This window comes from Lycorma delicatula, chromosome 3 (assembly GCF_047948215.1).
Source record: "Lycorma delicatula isolate Av1 chromosome 3, ASM4794821v1, whole genome shotgun sequence".
NCBI classification, from domain to species: domain Eukaryota; kingdom Metazoa; phylum Arthropoda; class Insecta; order Hemiptera; family Fulgoridae; genus Lycorma; species Lycorma delicatula.
Window position 1 is genome coordinate 195,777,724 of NC_134457.1, and position 21,140 is coordinate 195,798,863.

The following is a 21,140-nucleotide window of genomic DNA, read 5'->3' on the forward strand; positions in this document are numbered from 1 at the left end:
AACGAACTTATGTATTCTTTTTCCAGATAAATGCATTTAACAACCCTCGAGCAAGCCTTACTTTTATTTTAGCAATAGCAGGCGCACGAGATATTGTGTTTCCAATATATATACGTCCGGTTTTTCATGTATATTTTTAACCGTATTTTAATTTTCATTATTATTGTTAGAATATTGGTTATCTTTTAATTAAAAATAGGACATTCAAGATAATTTTTCAAGCAACGCAACAACATTTGATATCTAACCGGATTAATAAAGAAATAAATATATATACACTAAGTGAGCTGAAGATTTTGTCCCTGCGGGTATTGGTGTACAATTTAACCAAACATCATTCCATTTCAAACAAGACACATTTGTATACAAAATGCAAACACAATAGACTAGTACGATATAATGACTAGTGCACAAATCACAACGGTTGGCGAGGGTGTACAATTCTATCTGTGTACAAAAAAGAATAAAACGGCGTTGTAATTTGTTACATCTCTTAGATGAGGTGCACAGAGTCGCCGATTAAGGCAAGAATAAAGCAAAGGAGAATTTAGTTTTAGTAGCGCGCACGGCCGTACATTGATTTCCTAAATAGGCTCGGCTGATAAATTTTCCACATATAAGCGCAGCATGGGAATGAAGAGATACTGGAACGAAATAAAAAATGAATGAAAGAACAATTACAACCTTAGCTACAAAACACAGTATTTATTTTTCAATATGATCCCCGTTTACACCTATATACTTTACCAAACGTGTGAAAAGTTTTTGCATTCCGCCACAGAAAAATTCTGGCCGTCTTTCTCGGATCCAGGTGGTCACAGCTTCCTTCACCTCATCGTCGGTGGTGTAATGATTACCTTTGAGATCCCTCTTGAGAAGAGAAAAGAAGTGGAAGTCGAAAGGAGCCAAATCCGGTGAGTACGGCGGAGACGGGACAGGCTCAAACTTCAGATTGCGGAAAGCCTATGTAGTAGCGTGCAATCTGTGAGGCCGCGCACTGTCATGTTGCAAGATTATGTGCGTGGTGGTCTTTCGGATGTGACATACTCGTCGTCTCAGTGTACCGATCGGAGTTCACAGTCGTCCCATGTCCCAGATACTTAGTCACATAAACGTGTCTGCCGTCCCAAAATACTGTCAGAAGGAGTTTCTTCGCCGAGGCTTGAGTTTTGAATTTTTGGGGTTTTTGCGATTCGTAATGTCTGTATCGCACGCTTTGTCTTTTTTCTTCCGGGTCATAATGATGTAGCCGACTCTCATCCTTGGTCACAATATTGAAAAGAAAATCGTTTCCTTCGGCACGATAGCGCTGTAAAAGTTCTTCTCAACATTTGACACGACGCTGCTTATGTTCGTCCGTCAGTTTGCGCGGTATCCATCGTGCACAGATTTTACGGTAACCCAATCGCTCGATAATATGGCCTACTCGTTCTTTAAATATGCCTAATTGAATAGCGATGCGTTGCTGCGTGATTTTCCGATCAATTTGAAGCAAATCGTCCACTTCTTTTTGATGTTTCTCGTCAGTCACAGAAACCGGTCGTCCTCTGCTAGGTGCGTCCTCAATTATCGCTTTACCAGCTTCACATTCGTAAATTTTAACGTACTCACAGTACCCCTGCCAATAGCACTACCGTAAGCTTCTTGTAAACGTTGAAACATATTCGTATGATTCACACTTTTCTGCTGTTAAAAATTAAATCACTGCGTGATGTTTTAATCGTGTTGACATATTGACCGGTATTCGACTCTATTTTAACTGCTACTAAAAACAAACCTGTAAACGAATTTCAACGCATTATCGAAGTTTGTAGGGAGGGATTTTAGCTATCATGTGCTGCCACGCCCAACTCGATAGTACATTTTGTCTCCGTGTAGCACGCTAGTGTGCAAAATTTATCAGCCGAGCCTCGTATATTTCCGCTTAAGAAGCTACTCACAAACACGGTGATTCCTGAACAAAACGTCCTCTGCGTTTTACAGTTTTCTAAATATGAATCTGTAATTAAATAGTCCAACGTGTATTCCGTAAAAAGTCTAATTGTAATCCTCCGAGTAACAATAACATTCGTATACTCGATAATCGGTTTGAAACCATCAAACGTCTGTGTATGGAACGACAGAGGGTGTCTGAAGAAATTTTTAACGTGTCAGGAAGTCTTTCCTCCATAGTCCTAAAAATCTATTAGGAAGGCCATTCGTGAACTAAAAATGCCAGAGTAAATGTTTTAATAAAAACATATGCGTCCGTACCGATTACAGCTGTTACAGGTTTTGCAGCATACCGACTACGCTGTGCATATGTTCTGGATAAAAAAAATACAATTTTCTGTATTACATTTCTTGAAAGTTATTCATAAAACAATAGTTTTAAAAATGATTTTTCTTGTAGCCTTTTTACTTTCTATAGCTAATTCAAATCCTATTTATATAATATAAAGAGTCACAGCTATCGGTTATTAGCCAACTCATATATACTACTATAATGTGATTTTTATTTATCGCAACAAATAGAGTATTGTATCGCAGCAGAAACCTCTTTACTCTGCTGCATTTCTAATAACTTATACCTTTCTCTGTATTTATCTTTTAACTCTTTTCAATTATTTAATTATTAAACTATCTCATACCTTTTCATTTCGGTAATTAAATTCGGTTGACGGGTAAGGTCCTTGGTTATACCTTTTGTAATTCCTTTCATCCTGGAAATTTTCAAAGGATATTAGGGCTAAATATCTCGTGCTGCAATCATACACTATTTATCTTAATTTCAAGAACAGTATTCCTGTCTTTCTTGAAATCCCCAGACGGCTATCAAAATTTTGAGGGACTAAAAATTTCACTAAAAAAATTTACTACTACTGGTAGATTACATATTTAAACTGTTTTGGAAATTAAGGGTACTTTTACGTGACCGATTAATTTCTACATTCTTGTACATCTTAATGCCTAAACTATTAAATTTAAATACAAGTTATTCTACTACTCAGAGTCTTAACACCGGCGCGTTACAGTTTTGTAATTAGGAGTACACTTTGCTCTCCGTTGAGGAGTGTATACGATTTTTGACCTGAAATCAATCTGCAGAGATACAACTCCCCTTAAAACTAATTCCTAGATTGGTATAATTGCTACCACCGTCAGAGATCAGAAACTATTTTTCAGCTGAAAAGTTGCTCTATACTTATCTTCTCGTGTGAAGAGATAACCGATGCCGCTGTATAGTGTTTTACTCTACATTAACAGCAAATAAAAATTAATGTTTCTAGACGGGACACTATTACACTCCATTCTTACCTGTAGAAGGAACAATTTACCACTTTTAACAGTTAGTATCCATAATGGTAAGTTTCAAATGGATCTTACCGTTTAAAAATTAATGTAATCATATTAATATAATTTACTACCTTAAGCACGTTTTAGAGTTGTTTCAGCCCATGTTTCCTACCCGACTAAACGGCATTTTTACATGTCATCTCTGTGTGCGTCCCCCTCAGATTAGACTAGAATGTATAGATTCTTTACTACGTGTCTATGTTTCATGGTGGTCAGATAGACACTTGTTATATTATTATATTTCGTATATATATATATATATATATCGAACGTTTGGGAAATTTAATACTTTTTAACCGGATCCGAATTTTCGGACGAAAATCGTAAATATCTCGAAAACGGTCAGTCCTAGCGCTCTGAAAACCCCCATTCACTTTTGGCAGCCCATTCACTCCCAGTGGTACCCGATGAATGATTATATTTTTAAGTGATTTCGTAGGGGGGGGGGGGGGCATTGTGAAATTGGTGAGGAGGTGCGATGGGGTGCCACCGTAATATCTGCAATCGCTCGTCCAATTTTTACGATTCAAACGGCGTATATATCAGCAGGCCGAGCGCTAACTGTTTAACGCATCGGGAATACTCTTGATCGACCGGATCTTGGTTATTCGGAAATTAAATCGTTTAGCCCTATGTTTTGATTGCACTCACCCACCGTAAAACGTACTGATCCGACCTTTCGCTATCTACAATCAAACCTGTGCGCTAGCGCAGCTGAAAAGTATAAACTTATGAAGATTAAAAAGTAGAAAATAAAAAATATATAAAAAATCTTTTTAAAAACGACTCTTATATTAAATGCACTAAAAAGTAGAAAATATTTAAAAACAAATTTTAAAACACCACTCTTAGATTAAACGCACTAAAATGTGAAAAATAATTTTAGGACGGTATCTCAGAATGGATCTGGCAACCAGCTTTGATGGTGATATGTAAAATTATGTGAAAGTTAAAGTTTCAAATTAGAAATTTGATGTTTTTACCAATTTTTTCTTATGCGTAATGAATGGCCTAAAGAGTGGAGTGCAACCACGCGTAAGAAAAAATTGCAAAAACATCAAATTTTTAATTTGAAGCTTTGACTTTCACATAATCTTACATACCACCATCAAATCTTGTTGTCAAATCCATTCTGAGATACAGTCCTAAAATTATTTATTACCTTTAGTGCGTTTAATTTAAGAATGGTGTTTTAAAAAAAATTACATATTTATTTATTTACATGATTGTTTTTATTCATAAAATATTAAACTATAACCAAAAATTAGGCACCTGAATGTACCGATCACTAGGGGAAAGTCCCGATTCGTTTTATAATTTTCTAATTTTACTTTCGTTATATCAATTTTCATCATTCAAAAAAAAAAATATTTTTTCACAAGAGGTAATCAATTTTGGACAACTAATAATCCCATTCCGACACGCCGCCCGCCATGGCAACCCGCCCGGAGGGCCTCGCTGCGAAGGCGTGCATACGGCACGCCCTCCAGTTGTTCAATAAAACTACATCAATCGTAGTAACATATTAAAAGTTCCTACTAGAAACTATAAGCAACTAAGCATCAAAAATTATGTAATAAATAAATTTTAGCGGGGGCAATACGACAGAACTAAGGTACATTAACTATGTTCGAGGAACACGATAATACAAACTAGTAATACTAGCGGAACCATTTTACAAGAAAGACGTAACAGATAAATGGTATTCCTTTTATTATACATGTATAATAATTCAAAAGGAGAAGCGAACAAGAAAATTTAACAATTGTCCGGCCAGAACAATTATGTCTGCCAGTTACAAAATAGGATATTACATGGAGGAGGTTGCGGTTTTAGCTGGCATTATTCCAGATGCAGACAGCCTACCTATCACTTTTACGAGTATAGTATGCCTACAGGTGAAAGAGAAGGTGGACCTGATGGCTCATACAGCCGGTCGAGGTTCTTGATAACCGACTTTTGAATACATATATCATCATATAAAACCCAGCGTCGCTAAGCAACATTAATCTTACATACTTCATTGCACCACAAAACACACACACCCTTTACCGGTTTAATTTAAAATCGACTGAATTAATAAATTTTCAAAGAAAAAATGTATTATATCGCACTATCGTAAATCATGCAACATAGATTTCCATCCGAAATCGGATAGAAATCTTATTCGAACCGCAATCTGGATTGCATTTCTAGATAATATCCAATTTTAATAAAACTTTTTATTTCATATAAATAACAGAATAGTTTATTTTATTTTAAAATCGCCGATTAATTCACATCGAACAAAATTTTATGAAACGATTAGAATTAAAATGACAAAACCCATGACGGTCTATTACAAACATTTTTATTCTTAAACAAATAATTACGTTTAATGTAATAGGAAGATTAATAGGCTAGAATAACAAAAAAGATATCCAGATAAAAGTTCATAACAGGTAAATTGGAAAAATGGTAAAAAAAATTTATCTACAATAAACGATACATAAAAACTAATTAAACCATTTTTATAACTGATAAGTATTCTTCAATTCAACAGTCATAAATATATGAAACCGTTATGCTACTGAATATCAGCGTCATCCGGATTCATAATTCCTTATTCAAATCTCTAATAACTAGACAAATAATAAGTATTTATGATTATGTATACTAGCAACTACCAAAATAAACCATATTGTACTTAGGAAGAAGATCTTGTCTAGCTCACGAGTAAAAAACATTGCGGGTGACAGATCCCAAACATCTAAATTACGGCCTCCATCAGAACAAGGATATTCAAATGAAATTACAAAAAATAAATATCCGTCTACATTTAATTGCCGACTGAAGAAGATAAGGACCGATTAAAACAGCGGTAAAAGGATAAATACTAAAAAGTGCAAAGAAAAAAAACAAAAAAAAATTATAGTTGTAAAAAAGGGGTAGGAGCTATTATGAAATCAATGATCAGCAAGAATAGAAGATAATGAAGAAGGACGATGCAAGAAGGGACCTGTCTCAAGGGAGATGTGACGTGACGACATATGATGACATTTAATTACATCGACCGTGGGTCTGCATCATCGTGCTCGTCAAAATTAATTAAAAACGAATTATTCTACTCGAGTTGACAATATTAATAGAGATGCACTATATATTGATCTAGTTGTGAAGATGTCAGATGATATAGTCGACTTCGTTTGCATGCATAACTTCCGATGAAAACTATGGAATTTAACGAATATCTTGTTACTCCTTGAGACTTGAAACTGATAGATCAAAGTGGTACAGAAATATTGTCAATAAGTTCGGTTTTATACTTTAAACCGTATTTTAACCCTTTTCCTGATTTCAGATTTTTAATAATACTTCACAATCGTTTAATAGAAATGATAATATGTAAACAATAAAAAAATATCTGACCCAAAAAATTACCGGAACCGGTGAACATGAATTTTTAGAAGTAATAATGACCAGAAAAAATTAAATCGTAACAAAATCCTTATATTAATTTCTCCATGGATAATGTCATTAAATATATGTTATTAATGCCGATTCCAATTAAATTTAAAATAAGCGCAAGCAATATTACACGAGGTTTTTTAGGGAAGTATACGTTAATTAAAATATTGTTGAATTTATTAATCCGAATGTATGTGTGACAACGAAAATACAATTTTAATCAATTTTTTAGCTTTTCCCTTTTAGTATCCTTACAAAGCAACACAGTAAGGACAGTGAATTTAAAATTATTGTAGAGTTTATACAAATTCTAAAATACTTCGAGAAAGAGAGAGACGCGCACTAGCACACAGTTCCAAGTAACTAAATTAAAATTGGGTGGGTAAAATACGTAATAGAACACAGAGTAGTACGGTACGACACTTAATTTTCGGAAATGTACGGGGTAACAGACACGGGAGGAAAGACTACAGAATATGTTTTAAGAGGAAATAAGCTAACATCCGTTGTGAGTAGTCGAGTACGACAAACTCCTCATACTACCGTAACTCATAAATTTTTCCCAAATGAAGTAAATAAATTTTATTTTATAACTTTTATTTCATGTAAAATACGAGCACTAAATTAAAAATAAGTTTTATGCTTTATTCTAAAAATACAGATTAATTTTCTCGATTAAAAAACCACCTTCAAAAATAATTATTAAAAAAAGTTAACAGTTTTTTGATCGAAGTTTAATCAATAACGCCCTGGGTTTAAATCATACAAAAATCAACTAAATATTAGTAATACGTAAATATATATATAAAATGTATTTATTAATATTATCCTTCCGGCTATAATCCCAACCGACTGTTAATTGATAAATAAGGAAGTTATATTAATTCATCATAACACGTTTCGATAATATCTAACGAATACCTTCATATTATAAATATCACAAGAGTTAAAAAAGCTGATTCCAACATACATAACTTTTGATAGTTTCCGGCTCGGTCTTGCCCGTTATATATCTTTTTCTAAAAATAACTTGTTTTTCCAGTTGTTTTGCGCAATTCAGGTTCAATTTATTTATCAATCGCAATGAATCGAAATACATGTTAAGATCGGAGTGTAATTTTACCACGGTAAGCGTTAAACGAACGACAAACAATAATACAATGTGTGATTTAACAGTTGAAAAAGTAATGCTCTGAAACAGACTCAAAATGTCGATACTGAAGATGACCTACATAGATTTAAGCCTCCGTTTACTGCTAGTTGAATACAGAACTACTGTTTTAGAACTACTTCAGATCGCTGCAATCTCGTTTCACGGCTTCTCCTTTTCTATCCTAGCACTTAGTCGGAACAAACCTTTCCTTCTAAAATCAAACTCTATCGTCAAAATTCAAACGTCATAAAATAAAAATGTATATATTAACTTATAAAAGTAACAGCCTTAAAATGCAAATAAACCTCATTAAAAAAATATAAGAAATTAATTTTTTTTAATAAAGTTTTTTAAAACGAAAAAAAAGCCATTGTCAAAAGTAAAAGGCATTAAGAAAAACAAAGAAAGTTGCACGAATAACAGGAAATAGAAATAATAATAAAAACTACTCAACAAGTCTAGGAAACAACAAACACGCAACATAATAAAAAAGAGACACTTTTGCAAAGAAACTGTTCTCTATTTTCATTTAGTTCATTCAAACAATTTTCTACGAAAGGAAATGTACAACAGTAAATCATTAAATGTGCAATCGAATACAAAAGAAAAATTTTAAACCGAAGACCACGTTCCTTAACCGAACACTTGCGTGATCGTTCATTTCGATAAGTAAAACGCCAGCAATTTTATTCTCTGTAAGTAATTTACTGTTTTTTTGTAATTATTTATAAATAACAGTTACATCGACCAAAACAAAAAACCGATAAATAAACTGTGTATGAAAATGAAAGGAAACAATATCATATTCAGATAGTAGAGCTGTCGAGTACTAAAACTACAAATTTAATCGTAGCAAAAGGTTCAGCGATGTGAAAGCGAAATTTAATGAAAATTAAATACTAATCGTTGGGATGAAATGGAATATCGATTAATAATTAATGACCTACCCGCTATTTGAAAAAAAAGAGAATTTATAAATTACTGTCGTTCTTTATATTATTACTATGTACTCCTAATAAAATTTCTTAATGAATTATGAACCTAAAACATATTCATAAACACGGGAAATGGGGAGATTCAATCGACGTAAAGAAATGACAGAACTTAAAAGAGAACTGGATTTGGAGGAATATGTACATAGATAAAACAATCTACTTTTTTTACTTGGGAAAATAAATTATTAAGTAATTTAATTTATAATTTTTTGAAACAATAATCCAACGTTAAAACGATTTTGCTTGTTTTAGTAATTAAACGAACTTCGGGCGACAAAAACACGCTAAGCCTTTTTGGCAATCGAAACCAGAATTTTCAATATCATTTATACATTTTATTTGCGAACAAAATAAAACTAAACACAGATAAAGAAGTAATCACAAATACGTGTTATGTATTAATATAGAATCAGAACTTTTATTTAACAAAAGAAATGCAGAATATAAAATAAAATATTCATATTGAATGAAATTCTGATCAGAAATGGCTTTAAGCATCGTCAAAACTTCATTTATATAAATCCAAAACGTTCAAGTTTTCTACGCATAATTATCAAACAACAATTTTCAATATCGTGATGGAAACAAAAATATCTTTAGGGAAACAAAATGACAATTTTAAAAAAGAATACAGTATATATAAAACATTTACGCAATCTTTACACCATTAATCAGTAATGAAATCCTTTATCAATGTACATTCGAAAAAGCAAGAATGTTTTACGTGTAAAACAAAACACTAATTAGTCCTTGAGAGTCGTTAAAGATTTATTTATACAACTGACTATATTTTTAATAAGATAACTCGCAAGCAAACTGTAGAGATTAATTATATGTTATCATATGTTACCACTGAAATGAAGAATTTTGTTGCGGGGGAAAACAATATTCATTATATTTTTAAACTGTGACATAAACAAGCGCCAAATCAAAAACCTTTAACTACAACAACATTTCTTCTGGAATAGAATCGATCAGGTTTGACATTTTTCAAACCCCAAAAAAATGTAGTACTGTAATTGGGCGTACACATACAATTACCAAGGTAAAAATCATTAAATAAACCTATGACCCATTAATTAAAAATTATTTAATCGATATCAAAAAAAAAAAAATTTAAAGAATTCAATAATAAAATATATTTTTAGTGAGTTTTCTTCAAACAGATTTTATTTTACGTAGTTTTTAGTATCATTTATATTTAAAACATGAGAAACTTTAAAAAAAATTCGATGTCTGCCTGAAAATGAACATTTTGAAAGAAATGAAGAAGGGGAAAACCAGTGTTTTGATTAAAAAAAAAATAATAAGAAAACAATAGACAGAAATCTTGATAACTTTCAGCGTAAGCTAAGGTTATATGGATTTTATACTAAGTGTGAGGATATGAATTTTTAATATTTTGAAAAATAATTTCTGAAAAGTTATTGAGAAAATTAAAAAAAAACGACTTCAGGCTATTAATTATTACGCGTAACAATCTAATAAGTAATGATGAAAAATTTGATTTCAATAGAAATCAAATAAAAAGTATAAAATAATAATTTTATTTTGTAATTGCTTAATTTAAAATAAATTCTTTATTTCAACAATTAAAATTTACATAATAAATCAGAGCGACGCGTTGACAAATACTCAAAACATGTGAAGGATTCCAGAGCAAAGGCGACAAGAAAATGCAAAATGAATAAGTACGGGATCAAAAGAAAAGAGATCAAAAGTGACACTAATATCGTGGTCCTACAGAGGCCGGTATCGGTTTAAAAAAAAACTGGAAGGCTAATTTTAAGATTCTGTAAGACTTAATTTTTATTCAAATTTATTTATATTTCTACACAAAACGTTAGGAAATTGGAAAAAGCAAACACATCATTAATGCTTCGTGAGCCACGAATAAATCTAAATAAGGAAATCGTTAAAACATGTGTAACGTAATTGCGATTTTCTTTACTCGGAATAAAAAATGGTACGCCATGAAACCACAGAAATTTAATAGATTAATAGGGCTGCCTTCGAATCTAATGGCGTAACAAAATACCTAAATTTTTTCTTCGAATCGAGTTTATGCCGGATTGCAGCAGGAGAGATTTATACATGGTGATCTATTTCATCTCCATAAAACCATACAACCTATATGACAAAACAATAAAAAATATAATCTTAAATTTACTCTTGAAAAAAAAAATGTTTAATAATGCTAAAAGTTTTTTAGATTTATTTTTTATTGATATAACTTATTTCATAAACCCTTAAAAAAAGTACTATCTTTCTTCAAGAGCAAGAATAAAACAAAACATTCATATTAAATTTATTCGAAAAATTAACATCATGATTTTCTTTATTTTATTGGTTTAAAAGTTTTTTAAACTTTTTATGGGATTTTTCTTCTTTTTTTTTAATTCATTCTAACATAATTTAACTCAATAACCTAGAAAATAAGTTAAACTTAAGTGACTTCTGTTAGAATTTAGAGTTATGGCGAGAAGCTATAATAATAATAATAATTTTTATGTGATTAATATGAGAAAACATAAAAAAAAAATAAGTAGTTTATTACCATCGTTTTATTTATCACAATGCGGTAGGTGTATTATATTTAGGTTTAATAACTGGTTTCATAAGAATAAAAATTCCAGAGCGGTTTAATTTTATTTTATTACTGAAATTTCTTTTCACAAAAGTCTGCAGAATAAATGGCCTTTATGTTAACGCGCACTAGACTTAACACGTACGTATCAAGCGTGTAAAAATGGCACTAAAAGTATTACATATTAACTGACATTTTCTTACAGTTCGTTCACTCGGGATTTGGGGGGTTTTGGAACAATAGTGTTCCGTGTAATGACAATTTTCCAAGTGACCGACCACTATTTCACTCTGGAATTGGTTATTACTAAAAATTAAATAAGTGAGAAATACGTTTTCATAATGGAAACAAAAAGATCAATGTAATTTAAAATAAGGCATTAGAGAAAAGAAAAGAAAATGTTTTTAACCACTATATTAACATCTATAAGTATCCACTCAAATCGACAAAATAGTTAACTCTTATTACAACAATGGTTCTCAGGGTAGACAAAATATATATCTGTAGAGTTAAATTGATAACTTGCATTTATTATTCCGGTTAAAAATAGCGTTACCAATCACAAGGTTACCTATCGACCGGTAAAACATTTATTTATCGATTTTAGTAACCGTTAGGAGTTTTCCCTACTGTTACTCGAATTTTAGGTTACAATTACAATACCGAGTTCGGTTTTCGTACAACTATATACTTAATTACATTATTCCGTTGGAAAAGATAATAAATAAAATAAATTTAATCGGTGAAGTATTTAATTCTCGATCGAGTTTTCCTTTAGTATTACGTGCAAGGCAAAAGATATTGTCGTAACTCGCGCAATTTAATAACATTTATCAAACAAACTTTCAGACGACTGAAGCAAGCCTAATGTATTTTATTATGCCTACGACTACGAGCAAAATAAATTTTTTCGTCAAATCTTATTAAACACACCGATCATACCGGTAAGAATCGGTAAAGCTCAGCTCAATATTAACAGGATAATAATAAATACTGTACGGTCACGAAGAGCGTTTAACTGTTAATATAATTCATTACAACAGCGGATATCGGCAGTCAAATATTATGAAGTTAAAATCACAAATAAAGTAAGCTACTTTTATATTGATTTGTATACTATATAATGGATAACGGTGTACTTTTGTGGCAGGGATTCAATTAACCACACTCATTTCAGGAATGGCGGCCTGAGTCTGTACAAGACTATACCTCATTTCTACGTCACACTTACGAACTTCGACTCATCGGGCTACGGATTTGCTTATTGTTCACAAGTTGAACAGATTTTACGTCGTGGGAATACAAAATATATCGTAAAAAACGAACGGATAAATAATTAAAACCGCAGAACATATACAAAATATATCAAAACCTGTATGATCTCAAAATACAGTTTTCATAAAAAAAGTAAAGAAAAGAAGACGACGTTATTAATAACAGTATAGAGGAGATCTTCCTTACCGATATTAATAACAGAAAAGCCATATAGATCGGTTTTAAATTGCGTCACACAATTCTCTTTTATTCTGCTTATTTTTCACTTCTCATAAAGAACCTTATAAAACGTTCAATAAGTCACACATACGGGTGCGCACTCACACAAACCCTATATTAAACCCGACTACCATTTACCCGTTTCAAAAATCAATGGCCACGAAATATATATATATGAAGAATCTTTCCATTTTCTAAGCTCATCCATTTTTTCGGAAGAAGTCACGTATCAGAGAATTAGAAAAAATAATATTTTACCTTTCAAAATACCTACAGTTTAAAAACATGAGTTGAACATCAGTTTCCAATGTTTTAGATCGACCATTATACACTTTAGAAAAGTTTTTTATTTTATAAGTAACAAAATAAAACCTGCATTAAAATCTTAATTTACAAATAAAAAGTACTTAACATTATTTTTTAAATACTGTTTATAAATATTATATATATTTTTACTTTTAATTCTTAAAATAATGAAAATTCTTCTTTATATTTACTTCGTTTATTAAAACATGATGACAGAAATATTCACACGATCAGAATTTTAATTGGTACACGATTAAAAAATTTAAAAATACCGGATTAAAAAAATATTTCATCCCTGGAAACTAATTTTTAAAGTTCTTAATAGAATATTCTAATATTTTTTTTTTTTACGTTTCCGAATATTTTAATACTTTTCCAGTATGTTAATTTAAACATATTTTAAAAGTTAAAAAACGGGAAAGCGTGTTACATTATCTGTATTGAAACAACCTTTAGTAAACTGATCGATCTGAAAGGATTTTATATCACTTTTCCAGCTTCCATAAGATTATTAGCACACGTTTTTCTAATTTCACTAGTTTCATACATTTCTCTATCCATTTCTCTTTCGTGCTAATTTTTTATCTTGAACATATTTACTACAGCCGATATCTTAAGTTATTTGTTTTATAGTATTATTATATAACTTTGTGTTCATACATCTGCATACGTAGTTCTATCAACAAACAGATGTTTTAATTTTAATTTGTTTTTGATTTTATCTACTGCGTTTCCTTAAAAATACCGCCGCAATTTTTTTTCCGTTCCTATTCGTCTTAAAACATTTTCATTTCAATTCATATCAACCGTTCTAATTCAATATCTTAAAACGCATTTCAGAAGCGTCTATTCTTTTCCTTTCTGTTTTTCCTATCGTCCATGTATTATTACGACAAAGCGCCACACTCCACAAAGTGAAGAATTCCGAAGGAATGTCTTTCTAATTCTTAGATTTATCTTTTACACAAAACGTATTTATACTATGTATATGATGGGGAAAAAATAAGATGAAATAAAGAAAAAACTTATTTATTCCTTAATAGTTAATACATTAAAAAAAAATCGCTGAATTCGTGGAAAAATATAAATTTATATGCGCGGACAATAAATTAATTTTAAGAGGAAAGTTCCAGACTATCAATCCCAACATCTTGTCCCGTACCTACGCTGAAATCATGTACTTATCGGCTGACAGTGCAGTACATATATAACTTTTTTTCTAACGTAAATTTTTATTTATAAAAATATAAGAAAAATCACAATATAATAAAACGTCAACTTTATCGATATACGACGTTTCTTTTAAATGAAAATAATAAATTTAAAGATATTTAATTTATAAAGCGGTAAAATAAATCACAGCTAAAAATAAATCGCTAGATGTAAAGCAATAAATAAAAATGCTTAAACGTTTTATTTTTGTTCGTAGTATATCCGCTACAGTTTACTTTTTATAATCGATAGTGTCATTTTATAGCAAACTGATTCACCGGTTTTTCTATAAAAAAAAGTACATTTTTTATATTTATCTATGTTTATTTTGAAATTATATAACACCTAATTACCTTAAAACAATTTATAAAAATCTGGAGATGTTACAGTAGAAATGTAGTAATGTAGAACTTGTATTATTAAATAACCTCTAACTACATCATAAATGAACAATAAAATATCCGTACGTAGTATGTCTTTTAATCGTACTGCATATCTTATTCAAGATCGAGACGCAATTCCTTCTTGAAAATCGTACTTATTTTCAAACATAACAAGTTATAGTCACTGTGGAAAAGAAAAAGAGGAATTAAAAGGTTCCTCACGGTCGAAAATACTGAGACATATCATAAATTAAATCTACTACGAATACAAGTTACAGCCGTAAGAACCGTAATAGATAAATTCAAAATAACAAATTAATCGATAATTCATCTGCAATACAAGTTAACGAAGATAGGCCAGTAAAAATTTATTTTACTAATAAAATTAAATTTGATCGTTATAAAAAGTCATACGAGTTAACTTTTTCCAAATTATTTAATAAACAAAAAAAATTTACCTTTATTTGGGGAAACTATTATACGTATATAAGCTGTGTTGACGTAGTAGTTGAAATTAAATAAAATAAATATTTATTTAATGATTTTTTTTTTATTTTTTTAAACTTTCAGTAGCGCATGTACTCTAATAAACGCGCAAAGGAAAAATCGGGTAAATCTGTACACCGCTACGGATAAATACGGGCAAATCTGTACCGCTAACTAGTCGTTGAAAAGGAAAAAACACACTAACGCGCTATTTTTCAAACTGTACAATACGATGCCCAGGGGAATCGCAATGTTGAATAAAAATGTTTAAACTTCGAGAACTGTGCTCAGGGTGTTTTAATTATATTGTTCCCTGCTTATTTATTTTTGTTATGAACCGACAGACTGAAAGACTGCTGCAGCACTCGACAAAGATTTACGGGTGAGCATTTTATTCAACAGGTATAACTTCCAAAATAAAATGGAAGAAACGGAATAATCGTACGATTAATTCGTCCGGTTACTAAATATCAGAAAAGTACATTTCGTTCTGAAAGTGTAATCCACTGAAATAAATATGTCGTATACTACAAAAAGAAAAAAAATTATCGATATAAACATAAACATTACGCTCGGTAATATTAATTTATCAACTTTTACGATACTTAACATTTTTAAGAAAAACGAAAACAAATTAAGTCTTCAAGAAGGAGTGGCATTATTAAAAAAGAGGCAATATTTGAGATTAAATCAGACTAAAAGCCAAAACAAGCCTAAAAATTATTATAGCTACATCTAAAGGAGTCGCATTTGAATCGGCCACGCCCAAACCGATGAAACAAATTAACCTAAGTCTGTTTAGATCTTGTATTTTCAATTAAGAAATAATCATACGCGCTAAAAAAAGACATCCCAAACGCTATATTTCCCCGACAATATTATTCGAAGTGTTATGTTACTCAAAAAAAGTCCTAAGTTTTTAATAATTTCCTTTCGACGTTGAAAGTATAACAAGTTTCTTATCATTAACTGACTTAACAAGACCTACATTTAAAGAGATAAACACAAAAAGGAGACGATTATATTAATTCTTAAACAGATGCGTTTTTAAAAAATATATACTCCGACACTCGCATAAATACACTTTTAAAAAATTCTGCGGTTCCGAAATGTTAACGTAAAAATTGCCCATAACTGTAAAACAATTTCGGCGTGAAGAAAATCAATATTGGTAAAATAAACATTAACTAAGATGAGATCTTATTACAAAACAAGAAATACCAAATAAATAAGTATAAGCTGCAAGCCTCCTCCGAAAAGAAATTTATTCATTTTTTAAAAATAATTTTGTTAAAAAATATCTAACCACCCTAAATGTCACATCATATAAACAAACAGCAAATATATTCTGATTAAACAAACGAACTAAAAACATTAACGTAAAACATTTACAGATTCGGATCAACAAAGAGCTCACGAAAAAGCTGTACGGGAGTGCACACGTAAAAACTTAAGAAAATAAAACGAGGAAATGCAGGAAAGTCGGCTGCAAAAAGAGCATATTGAAGTACATCGTTTGTTACAATGCCGATAAGAGTAGGGGAAATAAAACAGAAAGAGCCAGAAAGCTAAACAGAGAGAGGGAGGGAGAGAGACAGTAAAAGAACGTAAGAGAGGATTTAGACGTTAAGGGGACAATGTGGAACGGGAAAAGAAGAACGGATACGTCGTCTACCATTAGAACACAACTCTGCGACAACACATACTTTATTAGCTGGGATTTAAATAAAACTTCTCGCTCGCCAACAAACACCACGATTTCCCCCGCGGGTGCTTATAAGTGTCAGTAGTAATAGCAGTAAAAACAAAATAACTAGCGACATGTTAACAAAGATACATTCTAACACGAACACATACGTTATAGCCTACATATTATAAAAATTCCTGTTAACTCTGAGAATCATTCAACAGCAACCTAGATAGTTCGGTAGTCGAGATAAATTCTCGTTTGGAAGCGTCGGTCGCTACAGAATTGAAATTTACCGCATTCAACATCGTACATAGACTATAAAAGCTATTTTTTTCTATTCTTACTCGGTGCCAGTGAAAACACCGAAAGAACATTCAATAACCACAAATTTGGTAATCGTAGATTCCAAATCTATATCTGCGTTTCTTTTTCGTGCAATTCGTTTAGCGGTCATACCTATAGCTCGTTATTATACTTTCTTTTTTTCTGTTTAGCCTCCGGAACCACCTTTAGGTATTACCTCGGAGCATGAATCAGGATATGTGTGAATGTACAATTTTCATTCATCAATCAATCGTACATCATCAAATGTCAATCGATCATTCATTAATAATTGTACATTGATAATGTACGTATGTAGGAAGTGCAGTTTTGTACAGGCTCAGGTCGACAATTCCTGAGATGTGTGGTTAATTGAAACCCAAACTCCAAAGAACACCGGTACCTACGATCTAGTAATCAAATCCGTTGAAAGGTCATACAAATCGATGGTGGACAGCTAATCTGACAAGTAACCTCGGACTCCTCGAATAAAAGAAACTGCTTTTATTAGGATTTGAACCTTAGAAATCTCGACTTCGAAATCCGCTGATTTGCAATGACGAGTTAACTACTAGTATTGATAAGCCGTATTAATTAGAAGTTGTCAAGGGAACAGCGGTCGGAAGATAACGATAATTACCATTAAAATAAAACCGCTTGGAAAGGCGGTTCGATCTCCTGCACAGAAAGGCAAACGCTAAACACAAGATTCTTGACGATCACAAAGGTTTTTAATGAAACAGAAATAAACATAATTTTTTCGTAAGCGATTAACACCGGATTACCAAATAAAATTTAGAGCACATTCTGGGTTATGTAAGTCTCAAATTTCGATTGTATAATCGATAATGTCACATAGAATAATTTAATAACAGGAATATATATGCTTCATAATATCGCGGGGGTCTGGTTGAAAGGACTGTGGTCGAGTTAGATGTTTCCTTAAGCCACACGATTTCAGAAATCGACAAGAGCGTTCTTCTTTTAGGAATCAGAAACTGTTCTAGAACGGATCTTTTAATTTCTGGAGGAAAATAAATTTTTTCCACTCGAGATATTTCCGGGAGAAAATATTTAAGTCGAGAGATCACCTGACAGACTGTAGACATTATAAACGCCTGGATAAGAAAGTTCAATCCGTCGTCCGTACGGTTTAATCTTCGATATCTTTCAATTAAGAAAAGATCTACAGAATCCCCTGTACTCAAACAACCAAACATCGACTATACTCGGGATGAAATTTCATACGCACAATATCTAGTGATTATCTACAGTCGAATGATTCGATAGAGAATATGGTTGGGCGTAGACTTGCGTTTTCTCTTTCTTTTTTAGTGATTTAAACCGGTGTGTATTTTAAACTCCAGTGCGTATTTTTCCGGTAAAGATTTTAAACTCTTGCGTAGGAATATGAACACGAGCTGAAAGGCCCGAGATGCTAATGTTCCGCTGCGGAGATCGGCTAATTATTTAGCTATTTTACTGGTGTGATGTTTAAAATTTATTATTGAATATTAATTAGTAATTATTTATCTTAGTTCTGTTATTATTTACTCTTTTTGTGTGCTATTACTGATTTTCAATGAATAATGCAAGTAAATGAAACTTAGTGTTTCCCGTACGTTCAGTAATTCTTTTAAATAATAATCACTGATAATTACTTATTCAGTTTTTTTTTTTTTTTTACAGTACGCTGAAAAAAACAAATCAGTATTGTTTTTCATCCATATAAATTCTGTATGCTAAACATCTAGCATTATATTATATTTTTTGACAAACGTATAAAAATAACTTAAAAACCAAGTCGTTTAATATTTTAACAACAGTGTATTTAAATATTTTTAAACTTTCGAATGTTAATGAAGACATTTTAAACGTAGCGAATCTATTTTTCTGGCCGCTCATTAATTATTAATTTTTTAAATATTCACAAACTGCATTTTTTTGGTTTTGAAATTTTTAAAATTTATTTATTTACTTCTATGAATAAAATATATAAGACGTTACAGTTAAATGCGGATCACTAATGATAATACACTATTCATCATTAGCTCAAATAGTAGCTTATAAAAATAAAACTTCACACCGTGAAAAAATAAAATCAGTAATGCGATTTTATAATAAAAAAGTAAAACAATACACGTTAAAACAAATATATATATATATATATATATATATATATATATATTCAAGCGATAATGAACGATTAAACGAATACGTTTGCATAAAAAAAGACTTCGGACAAATCTCATAATACGACCGATTTTCATCAAATTACACATCCACTGAAAAAAAAACTTAATTAGAGTACAGCTATCATCGACCTATAAGTAGCAGCATCAGCCGCCAGCAATTTTCAAACCGATAAATTTCATCGTGTTAGTATATAATCTTGATTATATTTTACGGAATACATAATTAAAATACCATCGTTCAGACGGTGAAAATGTATTCATGCAACCCTTGTATAAAGATAAAGGATTAATTTAACCACAGAAAGAAATTGAACCAAATGATTAAATACGTACATACGATTTTGCTACACTAAGATAGACACTGTGAACAAATAATGAAGGTAAAATGTACAGTTAGCCCCTATTTTGTTTAATATTTTTCTTTTAAAAAGATCACAGGGCCGTAAGTGTAAGGACCAGCGGTTGCCAAAATCTGGCGACAGTTTATAGGCAAGAATAAAGATTACGGAAAACAAAAGCGCTTTGTTGCTAGAAAATGTTAATCTTAGTTAATTATCGGATCATCTTTTATCAGTCAAATAGTATTCGATGAACATAATTTTACATGAGGTTAATAAATGAGGTACGCCGTTACAATAATTGCGTAATAATAAAATTCTATCCGTAAAAAAGTATTGCACAATTTTAAACGATATGCACATACAGTCCTAGTATTAAAAAAGAATCTTATGGGGTTTCTTAACCCTTGCAATATCAACCTTATCTGGCTTCCCAAATGCCAAACAGTCTACAAAACTAAGGAAACAACTACAAAGAAAGAAATCGCCAATGAATGAGCAGAATGAATGAGATACTTAGTTTTTTTAACGCTCGTAACAGTTACGTAATGATTACGTCAATACTGCAGGTTAAGAGAAGGATGGAATCACAAATTTTAACTCGACGGTTTACTTCACAGAAAGCAGATATTTATTAAAAAAAAAAGCTATCGAGACACTAAAAGCCAACGATTAATAAACTAATGGATTATTATATTACTCATTCAATATATGAAAAAAATTTATATCTACTTCGCTGCAAGGACAAAACGCGTCAGTTCACAATAATCACCCATCGCTGGAACGATACTAAAGTTAGATTTGCGTATTAAAAATAGCATAGTATTCTTAAATAAAAATAAATGTAACGAGATTATTATTATATAACAATATCTCAACAACAGCGGAATGAAATAAAAAAGAAGAAAGTAACATAATTTACACTAAAATACATTTTTATTCAGCTCTGTGTATAATTACACATTATATAGGTCAGATGAAAATAAAGGTGTGCTGTTCAAGTGATAAAAAAAAGGAGCTGACCCAGCACTTGTAGGAAGGATAAAGGGGAAACAGAGGTAAAACCTTGATCAGAGCAGTGTAACTAAATAGAAGATTAATTATAACAATGGAAAAGAGGTTATAATTTATATTATTATTTAAAAATGTGAAATCGTAAAAAAAAAATATAGGAAAAAATAAACACAATACAGCCAA

At 31.2% G+C, this 21,140-nt stretch overlaps 1 protein-coding gene across 5 annotated transcripts in view; it reads right to left on the bottom strand.

The window, feature by feature from the left end:
• The window catches only part of LOC142322336 (serine/threonine-protein phosphatase 2B catalytic subunit 2-like), a 552,551-nt gene that overhangs the window by 290,478 nt on the left and 240,933 nt on the right, over nt 1-21,140 (bottom strand). The gene's annotated exons all lie outside the window — the stretch shown is intronic.